Here is a 14,023-nt window from a genome sequence, read left to right as displayed (position 1 = left end):
CATTCCTTTGGTTTGTTTCTCTGTGCCTTCCTCAATCCCAGTAATTCTTAAATTTGGTCTTTTCATGATGTCCCATAGTTCTTGTAGTTTCTGTTCATGATTTCTTACCATCTTCTCAGTTTGGGCAACTTTATTTTCAAGATTAAATATTTTTTCTTCATTGTCTGAGGTTCTGTCTTCCAAGTGGTCTAGTCTTTTAGTGATGCTTTCCATTGAGTTTTTTATTTGGTTTATTGTCTCCTTCATTTCAAGGATTTCCATTTTTTTTTTTTTTTTTTTAGAATCTCTATCTCTTTGTTGAAATGATTTTTTGCTTCCTGCAGGTGCTCTTTCAGCTTATTGGTATTATCATTCATTGCCTGCATTTGCTCTCTTATCTCATCCTTTGCTTCATGAATCATCTTAATCATGTATAATCTGAAGTCCTTTTCTGACATTTCTTCTAACATACTGTCATTGGATTCTATTAATATAGAATCTAGATTTGTTTGGATCATTTTCTTCCCTTGTTTTTTCATGTTGTTCATGTATCTTCCCCTCTAGCAGTGCAGATCTGGGGTATTGCAGATTTCTCCCTGTAGGCTTATAGTGGCCCTATAGGTTTCCAAAACCCTTTCTTTAAGGGGAGATCAATATTAGCAGTGCCCAAATCAGACACTATGCAATCCTAGACCGAATAGCCCCTATGGGAACAATAACAAAATTGTCATAGTAAACAAAATGAGTTCAAATATTATCTTCGGCAAAACAAACAGGTTTGCAATAATGTCTGCAGTTTCTAATGGAGGACAAATAGGATGCAGAGGGATATAGAATGTGGCTGTTAATGGGATAAGAAAAGAATATACAGAAGTTCTAGAAAATAGAAAGGGTGAGAGTGTAATCAAAAGAAATCGGATGTTAGCATGCAAAAAAGGGAGAAAGAGACTCTGAGGAACAGGTAAACAAAAGGAAAAGAGAGAAAGAAAAGTAAAGAAATAAAAAGTTAAATTTTTTAAAAAGGAGAAAAAAGAAAATCTACTGTAAAATAGTCATATACTAATGAAACCTCCCAGTGTTCAGTAGCCTGATGCATGAGAGGTACCTGACAATGAGCTTCAAGCCTCCAGCAGGCGTCGCAGGGTGGGATTTGCCCAAAGATCGGAGCTATGGCTTCCAGGATTATCCAAGATGGCCGCTCTGGCTTCGAAATGTGGTGGCAAATGGGGAGCTGCAGCTCAGGGGTGGACGTGGTCAGCTGGAGGTCCTGGAGACGGGATGCGTTTCGTCCGGCAGGGGTCCTGGAGGTGCGGTGTGTTTGGTGTGGTTGTGGGATCTTGGATGCCGGGTCCAATCAGTCGGTCTGGGGTCCCGGTGATAGGGCGCAGTCAGTTGGTCTGGGAGTCCTGGCAGCAGGGAGCAGTCAGTCGATGTGAGGGCCCCAGAGGCAGGGAGTGATTGGTTGGGCTGAGGTATCCTGGAGATGGGGCTCAGTCAGTCTGGGCAGGGGTCCTACGGGGCATGGCTGTTGTCTCAGAATGGTGGCAGCCACGTGTAATCAAACCTGCAAGTACTGTAACACTGAACTTCCAAGTGACAGCAGGCAACTGGTGCTCCACTGGTGGTCGGCGATCAGTTTGCTGACCATTGTCGGATGATCAGGAGGTGAACCTCTTGGGTTGGGTGATGGATAGGTGTAAGGCAGGCGATGTACAGGCGAAAGCAGGCAAATGGCAGATGATAGATGCCTGACAGTGGCAATCTGCACTCAAAAAAGGCATCGATATGCTGGCAGAGTGCAGATCATCACAGAGACAAATGGAGTAAACACCATGGGATCGATAAGCAGCAAAAACTGCCTCACCAAGAAACAGATATCCTCTGCTTGAAACCGGAGTTACGGAGTGACAAGGAACGCAACCTCCCTCTAGTCCACCATCTTGGATCTCGTGACTATTTTTTCATGTATTTGAAGGCCATTTTTATTTCCTTTTCCACAAATATTTTGCTTGGTAGTTTAGTATTGTGAAAAACATTGATGTGGTTGTTGTTTTTGAAAAAAATGAATATATATTTCACTGAAGAATCTTGATTTTTGGTCATTTGTAAATTTTGGATTGGGCTATGCTGCACCCACACTCCTGCTAACAGGGCCTTCTGGGGTTGAGATATCATTGTCTTACTTAGTTGACCATTGACCTCACTGGGCCTATTCACTTACTTCTATTATTTGTTGGAATGTCATAAGCATTTCCCATTGTAAATCTTGGCCTAAGTAATTCTCTAATTTTTATAGATCAGCTTGTAAGGAATAAATTCTGAGAGCCTTAACACACATTTTGGTGACAAACTTGACCACAATTAGTTCATCTTTTCTTTCTGAAACACATAACTGTAGACTCTCTTGATTTCAACTTTTCTAAGGGATTCCCCCCTCAGATTTTTGGTGTGTCTTTTTTGTGATTTTGGCCTGGTCTTTCCCAAGGTCCTTTTTACTGGCAAACTCTGCAACCAAAGAGAATCACACCCAGCTACCTCTTACCTCTGAGCCCTACATGGTCTGTTGGTTGGAGTGTTGTCCTACTCTTGTTGATTTCAGTGAAGGAATGACAGATTAGCCTATCTGTTTCCCACTGTCCCCTAAACTTCTCAAATCCATCTTTATCACATTAATTTTTTTTTGGATTACAATAAGCCTCTCTATATTCTTTTTTTCTTACCATATTTTCTATATTTGATAAAATTGGAAACATTTATAGAAATATTAGAAAACCAGGCAATGTTAGTAAAATCTGAAAGTTTTATAGATCTCCTTATATTTAAGAGATCATTTCATATAGACATTAACTGAATATTAGTTTTATGAATATTGGCATAGTCAATCTTAGAACCTAGTAATTTTTTGAATGTAATATCCAGCAAAACTTGATAGAAACCTTATTTTCTAATTTTGGGTCTTTAAAAATAAGTTCATGCATCTGAACTAATATCAAAAACATCTCTAAATAATTATCCATATATTGTGCCTGTGTTACTAATCACAAGTAGACTTTTTATAGGTTCTGAAAAGTAGAATTTTGATTTACACCTTCAAAAACCCCAGTTTAGAGTTGACTTCAAGCCTAATGTAACATTAGAGTCATGCTCATCAAAGGTTCGCATTCTTTTCCTCCTCTCTTCCATTCCAAATTATTACTGGCCTCTTTTCTGTTTTCCAGTGGTTTTGTCCACTAGACTTTCTCTTTTGAAATCATATGACAGCTAGTTTAAGTATACTTATGATGCTAGTGAGGGTACTTATTTATTTGTCATGATAACTTAGGTCTGTGAGAACTATTTACTAGTTCTGAGTTTATACTGTCCATTTAAAATGTTTTCCATTAGTATATTTCTAATCTATAATCAGAACAGACACATAAACATTTGCATGGGTGTGTGTGTGTGCACATGCACACACACACACACACACACACACACACACACACACCTTGAATTTGTTTCCACTTGTTGGTTGCCTATGCCTTCCTTTCCTATGTACCATATGCTTTGTTTGAACTCACACCCAAGGGAAGGAATCCTACATTTGGGTTTTGAATATAGAAGATAATCCATCTCGGTAATCCTGCATGACCTATTTTAAGAAAGACAGATTGCTAACATTCTCAGAAATGTTCTTTTCTCACTTACTTAAAGCAAATTCTGTTTCTTTTTTTCTGTGCATGTTATAGTTTTCACAGATATGAGAATGTTTTGTTAGACGAGAGTTTACTAGATTGGTCTTCTGACAGGTTCTCATATTAAGGCAAAAAGTTACTGAAGAAAGAGCTGACAGAGCAGCATTACTTTTTAGGTAAAAGAAAGAAGTTTGATAGAGTTGGGCAGAGTGGTGTGGGCCTGTGTTCCCAGCCACTTGGGAGGCTGAGGCAGGAGGGTACAAATTCTTGGCCAACCTCAGCGACTTAGCAAGGCCCTAAGCAACTTAGTGAGACCCTGTCTCAAATAAAACATAAAAAGGGCTGGGGATGTAGCTCAGTGGTAAAGCAATCCTGGGTTCAATGCCCAGTATACCAACACCAAAGAAAAGCTCAATAAAAGTATGACCGTTTCCCCAAATGAATTCTTTAAAATTCTTAGAATCAGTTTATAAATATTTAGTTAAAAACAATAAGAAATAGGAATACAGAATTGATTATTTTGGTTTTCTAAAGCAATAACTTTGCAGTCATGTGATTGTGGCCCAATACATGAAGAACTATTAGAGCTATTTTAGTGGATATGCAAGAATATCAACTTTAGCAACTTGGGAATTTACCAGTACAGTGTACATTCCTGCCAGAGTTATTCAACTCTATCACAACTCTTAATTCTAAAAGAATGTTTAGATGAAGAATTACTGATGATAGAAAACACTTTCAGCATAATAAATATTTCATAAATCAATATCTAATAAATGCTTGTTTTCAGAATAATGAATACTTCTTGAATGATCAAGTGACCATTGAAAAAGGCAACATTATGCCATATTTTAAAAAAAAATTCCTGTTGTTTCTTCTGAAGAGGGTCATTATTTGAGGTAAAAAAAAATAGAAATAAGGTAGTTCTTTTTATAAGAGTATTTTTCACTTTTATGTATTTGGGTCACAAGAAAAGTGCACAGAGGGAAATTTAGTATATGACAGAAAAAATGTTAAGGTTTCCTTTTTGTTCCCAATAAGCTATAGTTTGTAAATATAACAAATTAAGAAGTACTCGTTATCAAATACTAAGCAATAGATTATTTCTAAATAATGGAATCATTATGAAAAATAATAGTATGTTGTCCAAAAAGCTTAGTGGAGGAATATTTATACATTTATTTCTCTTTCCTTTCTAGACATTACAACATGCTCATGTTTTTAACCTCTCAAAATTTTCTCTGTTGGTCAGTGTCATAATCAATTTGTGCCATAGGCTTTGGTTGAATTCGAGGAACATTTAGAGTGGTCATCTAAGATGTCCAGAATTTTCTATATGAGGCCTGAAGAATGACGAGGGATTGTAAGAAAAGCTCCCAGCAGGCTCATTTGTGTGTTATGAATGGCTCACTAGGAGAAATACTGCTGATGCAAAAAGTACATGGGTGGTTTTGGTTAATGAATTGTGCTTTGTAGCCCATGGGATTTTTTTACCACTCCAAAATCTGCCTTCCCACTGTTCCTTTAACTGCATCCCTGGATTGTGAAGTACTGTTATGATGAAGTCCCTTTTGTTTTCTTTTATGCTCTGGAGTTGGAACTATGAAAGGCAGATTCATTTATTGTTTAGTTGAATCAGTATGACTGCAATTCCACAAACAAATTGGACTTCAGTTAAGAGTGCTTTGTCATAAATAAACTTGGAAGAGATTGGATTCTCTCTCCTAGCTGATATACTTCAGCTGTGCCTTAAAATCTGCATCTAAAAGGGCCTGATTTATTGCAGAACTGACTGATCACTGAGCAATACACACCTGTCCTTGTTCTGCTCTATTGTTGCTGTCTCTATTTCCCTAAAGCATATTCAGCAAAAGTTTATGGTAAGGGAAACTCATATTCTATTTTCTGAATTATTCTTTTCATTTTATTCTCATTTAGAAAAATCAGCTCTATGATGCACAACCTTCTCAATAAATAATTCTTCATGATCTGGAAAGAAAACCTATTTCATAGATACAGAATATTTTCCATGGTTGGGTCAGGTGAATCTTATTTTTCATATATAATGTTAGAACATCTTAAAATTTAACATCATGTTTTGCTAGAGGCTGCAACTACCTTACCAATATCTGCAAATACCTATTTTCATTTACAGTAAATTTTTTTCACCGAAGTGAATTTACTTCATTTGTTTCACATTATTCAGTTCCATAAATCTTCTGAAGATATAAAAAATCTGGTATTTTCCTCCTTGACTGGAAAAGCATTCAACCTTATTTATTTATTTATTTATTTATTTATTTATTTAATTTTGTGTCCTGGGGATTGAACTCAGGGGTACTCAATCACTGAATCACATGTCCAGTCCTATTTTGTATTTTTTATTTAGAGACAGGGTCTCACTGAGTTGCTTAGCACCTTGCTTTTGCTGAGTCTGGGTTTGAACTCTCCATCTTCCTGCCTCAGCCTCCGAGCAGCTGGGATTACAGGAATACACCACCACACCTGGCTGCATTCAACTTTATAAGTATAAAAATATACTTTATACTTGTAGTATGAAAATAATAATTAAAACATAACATACATTTGGCTCAACCTATGGTACTTAAGTTTAAAGTTCATAACAAGTTACATTTTTCTTCCTTGATTAAAATAATTTTTGTGGTCAGTTATACTATATTGATAAATGATAAAAATCATTTGAAGCACAAGTTTGTCCTTGTTGAATAGGTTAGTTTGGCTTTAATTTTTAAGCTTTCTTTTTGACACTTTTTACAAAAGTGATTTACCTTTAATTTGAGGTAAATAATATCTCCATTGTTACATCTTAGATATGTTAATACCTAAAGTTGTTGAATGACTCACCTCAAAATCATATAGCTGAGTTGTAGAATCCTGAATATGCATTAACTTTCTGTGTAGTTCTACATAAGTCCTTTGGAGAGGATATCATGCCATGTGCTCCAGATGTCAAACACAGAACTACAGTACTTGTTTGCCCAGCTGGATTTCAGTCTTGCTTTGATCCCATTCTTTTTTTCTATGCCCCTATTTTCATGAATGGAAATATTTACTCTGTACCTTTATATATTGGATACTTGTAAATATTGTAAATTGCTTTTAATTTTATAGGAGTTCACAGTGCAAGATTGCCTTAAGCCTCAGAAAAGCCTTTGGACTTAAATTTTGGGCAATCTCAGAACTATTGAGACTATGGTGACTCTTAGAAATAGGCAAAATGTATTTTGCATTGTGAGGTAGTTGTGAGCTTTTGGGGGCCAGGGACAGAATGTTATGGTTTGGATGTGAGGTGTCCCCCAAAAGCTCACATGTGAGACATGTTAACAGGTTCATAGGAGAAATGATTGAATTATAGGAGTCTTAATCCATCATAAAAATATCACTTTAAAAACACATTTACTACTATTTCATATTATGTGTTGAATTTAAAATATTATTTTCTTTGTAAAAACTTATTTTCTACACATGAAAATGAGTAACAGACAAAGATGAAGATGCAGATGATGATACATAACAGGGGAAGGCGTAAGGGAAGAATGGAGGAAGGATGGATTGTGTAACGGGAAATGAGGGGTGAGGAGGGGGTAGGGAAAGGAAAGATAATAGAATTACCCCGTGTACATGTATGATTACACAAAGGGTGTGACTCTACTTCATGTACCACCAGAGAAATGATAGTTATACCCCATTCGTGTACAATGAATCAAAAAATAATAATTAAAAAAATAAAGTGATATTTTTGCCAAGGTTTATTTTTAATTTTGAATTATTGTATATTATATTTTTTTGCAAATGAGTCACACCTATAGTGATTTGGAATGTATTTATAGATATTTAAGACAGATACAGTCTTGTTAATAACATTCAAAAGCATATTTTGTAAATAGTTTTTGGAAAATAAGATGCAAATATAAATTCAGTATTAGTAAATCCAGACCTAAAATCATCAATTACTGTTAAGTGTTTCAAGGAATAATATGATTAAAATACTGTAGGATTTCTCTGTGTTCAGAATGCTCATTCATTATTATTGTACCACATGTAGTTTTTGATCTCTATGGTTTGCATCTTGTGTTCATAACACCTCTGTCTTTCTAAGACAAGGCCTGCCTTGAGTAGGACAGCGTGGCAGAGACTTAAATATAGGGATTGGAATGAGAATGATTCTGTTTAATTTTAGACTATTATGCTTCAGGGAGAAATGTAGCAATGATAATTGGACAGACTACCCATGTAAATTAGGTCAATAACCTCACCTATAAAAGCTAGCCCTAATAATAGACTTGACAGTATCACAGATCTGTTAAAAGAAAATGGAAGCATCCCCGATATGAAATAATGGGAGTGTCATGTATACAACACATGGTACAGTTCTTCCTTTTAATTACCAAATGAGAACAAAATCCATTTTTGCAGCTGGTCCTTCTTCATTTTATTTGCCTTGACTAAAGCTCACACCTAAGGGGTTTGAAACATGACAGGCAACAGGTGTGAATATGTATCTAATAATTGATTGCAGTTTCTGTCCTTCTTTAAAAATTGGCTATGTTGTAAACAGATGTAAGGCTAATAAAAGCAGTCTTTTTTTCCCTATGTGTAATAATTTTTCCAATTCATGGTTAGATTATGTGTCTGAATCAAACCACCAACTTAAATAAGCCAAATTCTTAAATTACTCTTGCTAGAAGAATGAATTTTGAAGGAATGCTGAGTTTCAGTTAGTTAGGTGAAATTGGCAAGTACTGTAGCCTACTGTAACATTGATTTTTGACTAGGAGAAATGGAAACATAGTGGAAACAGTGCATCCTTAAGGAAATATTCTATATTATTGATGCACTTTGTTTCCTTAATAACCACTATCACAACTTCATTGAAATTGTAATTGATTTTACTAATGGAGAAGTCTATTTATTGCCAATTTTAAAGCATTCATTATTGTTGCTTTTCTTGTGCCGGACTAGCTCTGACATGGGGTAATTGGTGCAGAATCAAGACCCAGACTCCGGGAGTTGGGTGGAAGCAAGTTTGTGGTGAGCAGCTTGCAAACTTGTTTATTGTGGGAGCAGCTATACATTTTACAGGTTTCTTGCCCAATCACAATGTGACATCGGGGATCAGACCACCAGGTTCCTATATGGGTTCCTTTGGTAACGTTGAAGTCAATTTGGGGAGGAAGTGGCATGTCTTACCAGTTGGCTGAAGTGGAATGCTCCATCCTGCAGGTGTCCCTGCTAGGCCAAAACACCTGTAGGTTTTCCTAACACACTGAGACATTCGCAGCTAACAGTCCAACATCTGACTACCCACACATTAGTGTGAAAATAAGATGGTGATTGTTAGTAACTATTAGTGACTATTTCTACTACTCCTCTTTAAGGACAAAAGGTATTTTATTGTATACAAGATCCCTTTTTTTAATAGTAGAAATTACAAAATACCACTTAATTACATTTAATAAGAAGAGTTACGATTACTCATTGTGCAGATTTAACAGACTATTGAAACAAAATCAGTTGCTTTGACTCATTTTATTCCATTCCATTTTCTCTAGTGGCTATAGCTCTCCTCTTGCCAATTAGTGGACTTTGCCAGTAAAACATAAGCAGTTGAGAAAATATGGGAGAAGATTAAGTTTTCTGGATTTCATAAAGGATCACCAGAGATAAGAGATTATAAAAGGAGTTGGTCTTACCAGGCTGAAATTCTGTGATATGCACTTGTCTAATTCTGTCAGAGTCAAGTGGACCTAAATTTAATATATTGCCTTGAGAATATTATTTTTGTTTTATAGAGTTTGGTAAATATGATGAATTCAGCCAAGGAAGTGTTCATAATTCTTGTACTTTTCATCTTTGTTTTGTTATTATGTATGAGAACTTGAGATTGAAATTATACTGAATGTCTATGAAAATTAACAGAAAGTGGTATGTATGATGTTTAATTAGTATATATTAGGCTTTGGAGAAATTAGTGCCTCAGAGACTGAATGCAGGCTTTTGAGGTCTGATACTACTGACTTTTATGGGTGACATTTGGGTAAAGAAAATAAGTGAGGGAGGTGATTCCAGGGATAGTAAGTATAGTTACTCATAGCTGTAGCTTGATTAATAAATTTGGTATAGGATAATGTTGATCAGAATATGAATTTGAATCAGTCATTCAAGTTCCAGTTTGTAGAGACCTAGAATTAGTTCAAGTTTATAGGAGACAGATGTTTTGTTACTATATATACCATTTTATGATTTATAAATCATTTTATGATTTTCAGAAGCTTTGGGAAGGTTACTGTTGCTTTGAGCATAGTGACAATAAGCTTGAATCTTCTTCTGAAGCTAGCCGGTGGGTATCTTAATGTTTTGTACAGTTCTTTACCCTAACAGAGAAAGCTATTATTACTGTAGTTATAGATACATAGTATGCATTTTCATCTAATTTTCAGAGTAATTTGAAAGATAATTTTGTTGTGTCTATTATACAGTTGTGAAAATTGCAGAGAATTTAAGGAATTTACTCAAGGTTTGATAGATACTAACTGACAAAATTTGGATCTAAGCTGGGTCTAGTTGCAAAATCTTGACTTTTTTTACATACTATTATGAATTATTTAAATATACCTATATTTGTTTAAATATATTTAAATAATTTTCACATATTGATATTTTGTATTCCATGGGGTCATTATCACTCTAAAACCTTCCTTTTATATCTTTTTGTTATGTGTCTTATTTCAGAGGAAGTTAAAATATTGAGTCAGTGAGTGTGCTGTGTTGATCATAAAATCTAATAGGAAAAGACTCTTCCAGTCAATTTGGACAAGTCACAATATATAATTTTATGAAATATCTTTTACAGGATATCAGATTGATTATTCAGTTTTTTTAAAAAAAATATGTAATGCCTCATGAATTTGTGTGTCATCTTTTTGCAGAGGCCATGCTAATCTTCTGTGTATTGGTCCATTTTTAGTTTATGTGCTGCTGAAGTGAGCACAGATTATTCGGTTTTTAAGGCTCAGGATAGCATTAGTTTTTTCCATTTTTTTAAATGAGTTATCCTTTCTAATTTTGATGAGTATCAAAAAAAGAAACTATGAACTGCCTTTAAGATTTAGTCACTCAATACTTAGCATTTATTTTAGGCTTAATATGTGGAAGACAGTTTGCTTGGGTATAGAAATGTTAACTTCTTCGAATAGGATATTTATGTTTCTTTTTTTATTTTTTATTTATTTATTTTTTTTAATTTTTATTTTTGTAAACAAATGGGATACATGTTGTTTCTCTGTACATGGAGTCAAGGCATACCATTTGTGTAATCATAAATTTACATAGGGTAATGTTGTTTGATTCATTCTGTTATTTTTTCCTTCCCCCCGACCCCTCCCACCCCTCTTTTCCCTCTGTACAGTCCTTCCTTCCTCCATTCTTGCCACCCTCCTTAACCCTCACCCTAAACCTAACCCTAACCCTAACACTAACCCCTCCCACCCCCCATTATATGTCATCATCTGCTTATCAGCGAGATCATTCGTCCTTTAGTTTCTTGAGATTGGCTTATCTCACTTAGCATGATATTCTCCAATATCATCCATTTGCCTGCAAATGCCATAATTTTACCATTCTTTATGGTGGAGTAATATTCCATTGTATATATATGCCACAGTTTCTTTATCCATTCATCAATTGAAGGACATCTAGGTTGATTCCACAATCTGGCTATGGTGAATTGAGCAGCAATGAACATTGACGTGGCTGTATGATATTTATGTTTCTTATTTTGTGAATTATATATTCTTTCCTTTGTCTTTTTTACATTATCACAAAATCTAACTTTCAGAAACTTCAGTGTTGTAGATTCTTATTTTCTAGGACCAAATTATGTCCATTTTATATTGTATTAGAATATTTCAGCCTAGATGGAATTACATGGACTAGATTTGTCTGTCTCAAAATTACTAAAATGAACAAGTACATATGTAAAAAATTAATTTTCACACATTAGATGCAACAGAGCTAAAAACAGTGATTCTTTAAGAATGGAAAAAATGAATTAAGTCCTATAACTATGCCAGGTTATTGCCTAGAGATATTTTCCAGTCCTCTGCACAGGAAGAGCAACCCATGTGAAACTTGACAGATTCCCAGGGTTCACAAGACTGATTTGGGCGTCTGGGTAGGTCTGGATAGTTAAAGTTTGCAGGAAAGAGTATAGGAGTAGAGAGAGATACAGAAACAAAACTATAGAGATTTAAAGAAGGGCACCTTTGGATACTTTTGCTGTGTACCAATTGGCATGTGAGGAAAGTATAAATGGCTAAAACCCTAATTACCCAAAAGGAACAGAGGGAACAAACCTCAGAATTCACGGAGTAATAATGCATGTTTGTATCATCCAGAAAATGGAAAAACTTCATAATTAATAAGTCATTTAATAGACCACTGCCCTAGCAATGAAACAAATTCAGGCCTAGAATTGAGGTTGGTTCAGTTCTTCCTAATAAAACTTGAAAGCAAACCCTTAAAGGAGTAACTGTTGCCAAGTAGCTTAACTGTTTTCTAAACAAAGCTCAGGAAGGCTAAAAGCACAAGAATATCCAGTTCCCCAAAAGGTGAAGTTCATAATGTTTAGAATCTAATAAAACTAACTAGTTATGTAAATGCACAGGAAACCATGATTCAAAATGAGTAGAAACTAACAAAACAAACAATACCTAGAAATGATAGAAATAGAACATACTAATGATAGAAGTTTCAAAACTTTACTGTTAAATTTCATCTGTTCAAGAAAGTAAAGATTGAATACACTAATTATAGTTGATATGAAAAATATACAAATCTAACTTGTAGAGATGAATAACCAGTGTCTAAGCTGAAATATTCATTGGATGGATGTAAAGTATAATATACTCCATAAAAAGAAGATCACAGAGCTGGAAAGTATAGACACAGAAACTACCCAAATGATCCACAGAGAGAAAAATGAGTAATAAACATCAGTGATTGGTGGGACATTTTCCAGTGGCTCAGTATATATGTAATTGAAGTGGAAGTGGAGGAGGAGGAGGAGAAGGGAGAAGGGGAGAAGAACATAAATATTTGAAAAAAATAATGGACGAGAGAGGGAAAAAAGTTAAAAACTATAAATTCAGATCCAAGAAACTAAGAGAACTCTAAGGTTAAGAAAAAGATAGCAAGATATATCATAATCAAATTTCTTAATACCATTGATAAGGAGAATATTTTTTAAAAGGCAGATAAGAGACACAAAGTACAGAGAAACAAGGATGGCAAGAAATTTTTTTTTTTTATTGGGAACAGTATAATACAGATACAAGGGAATAACATTTTAAAAGGTTTAAAAGAGAGAAACAACCAATGTGGGATTCTTTAAAAAAATGAGTTGTAGATAGACATAGCAACTCTATTTTGTTTATTTATTTATTTTTATGTGGTTCTGAGGATCGAACCCAATGTCTCACATATGCTCAGCAAGCACTCTACCACTGAACCACATCCCCAGCCTCACTAATATGGGATCCTACAACTTAGTGAAATTATCTTTCTAAAGTGAAGATGAAAAGAAAACTTATTTATGCATATCGAGGTTGAAGCAATTACTCAGTCTTGCCTGTGGTGAAGAAAATGTTAAAGAAGTGATTCAGACAAAAGAAAAATGTTATCAGATGGAAACATTATAAAAGGAAGAAAGAACAGTAGAGAGTAAATTTTTTATATATCAGTACGTATATGGAATATTTGAACACTTTTTACATGGTACAACTGACGTTTATAGAATACTCCACCCAACACAGTAAAGAAACACATTCTTTGCAAGCACATAGGAAATTTACCAAGATTGACTATTTTCTGGGGGTAAAATAAGACTCCATAAAATAAAAATGTATATCATATCAAGTATGCTTTTGATTTTAATGGGATTAAGTTAGGAATTGATAACAAACACCTTGAAAATTCCCACATATTTGGAAATAAAATAATACTTCTACAAATAACTCATGTTAAAGAAGAAATCAGAAAAAATGAAGAAAATATTTTGAACTGAATGACAATGAAAACATCAAGATTTGTGAAATGTAACTATAGCAATACTTGAAAATTTATAGCACTGATTATATGAGTACTCTAATCTATATTAAAGTCACTAATTTGTGGATAAATTATCTTCCTTCATTTCTCCAAATAATTCTGCCTACAGAGGGCAATTTTAACTACTGAATAAGCATAATATTTAATATGCAAGATGGCGCTACAATTGATGCATAGAAATTATATTCCATATTTGTAATTTCTTAATTTTTACATTTAGACTTATAGGTATCATTTTCTAA

The 14,023-nt window shown here is 34.5% G+C and overlaps 1 protein-coding gene and 1 non-coding gene across 2 annotated transcripts in view; one reads left to right on the top strand and one right to left on the bottom strand.

Annotated features, from left to right (window-relative positions):
- Nucleotides 1-14,023, top strand: part of Immp2l (inner mitochondrial membrane peptidase subunit 2) — an 892,224-nt gene that overhangs the window by 295,304 nt on the left and 582,897 nt on the right. The gene's annotated exons all lie outside the window — the stretch shown is intronic.
- On the bottom strand, nucleotides 10,559-10,665 carry LOC124992079 (U6 spliceosomal RNA). Its single transcript, XR_007110074.1, has one exon. It is a non-coding gene; the product is annotated as a U6 spliceosomal RNA (small nuclear RNA).

Source organism: Sciurus carolinensis, chromosome 8 (assembly GCF_902686445.1).
Source record: "Sciurus carolinensis chromosome 8, mSciCar1.2, whole genome shotgun sequence".
Taxonomy (NCBI): Eukaryota; Metazoa; Chordata; class Mammalia; order Rodentia; family Sciuridae; genus Sciurus; species Sciurus carolinensis.
This window is presented reverse-complemented; position numbering and strand designations above follow the sequence as displayed.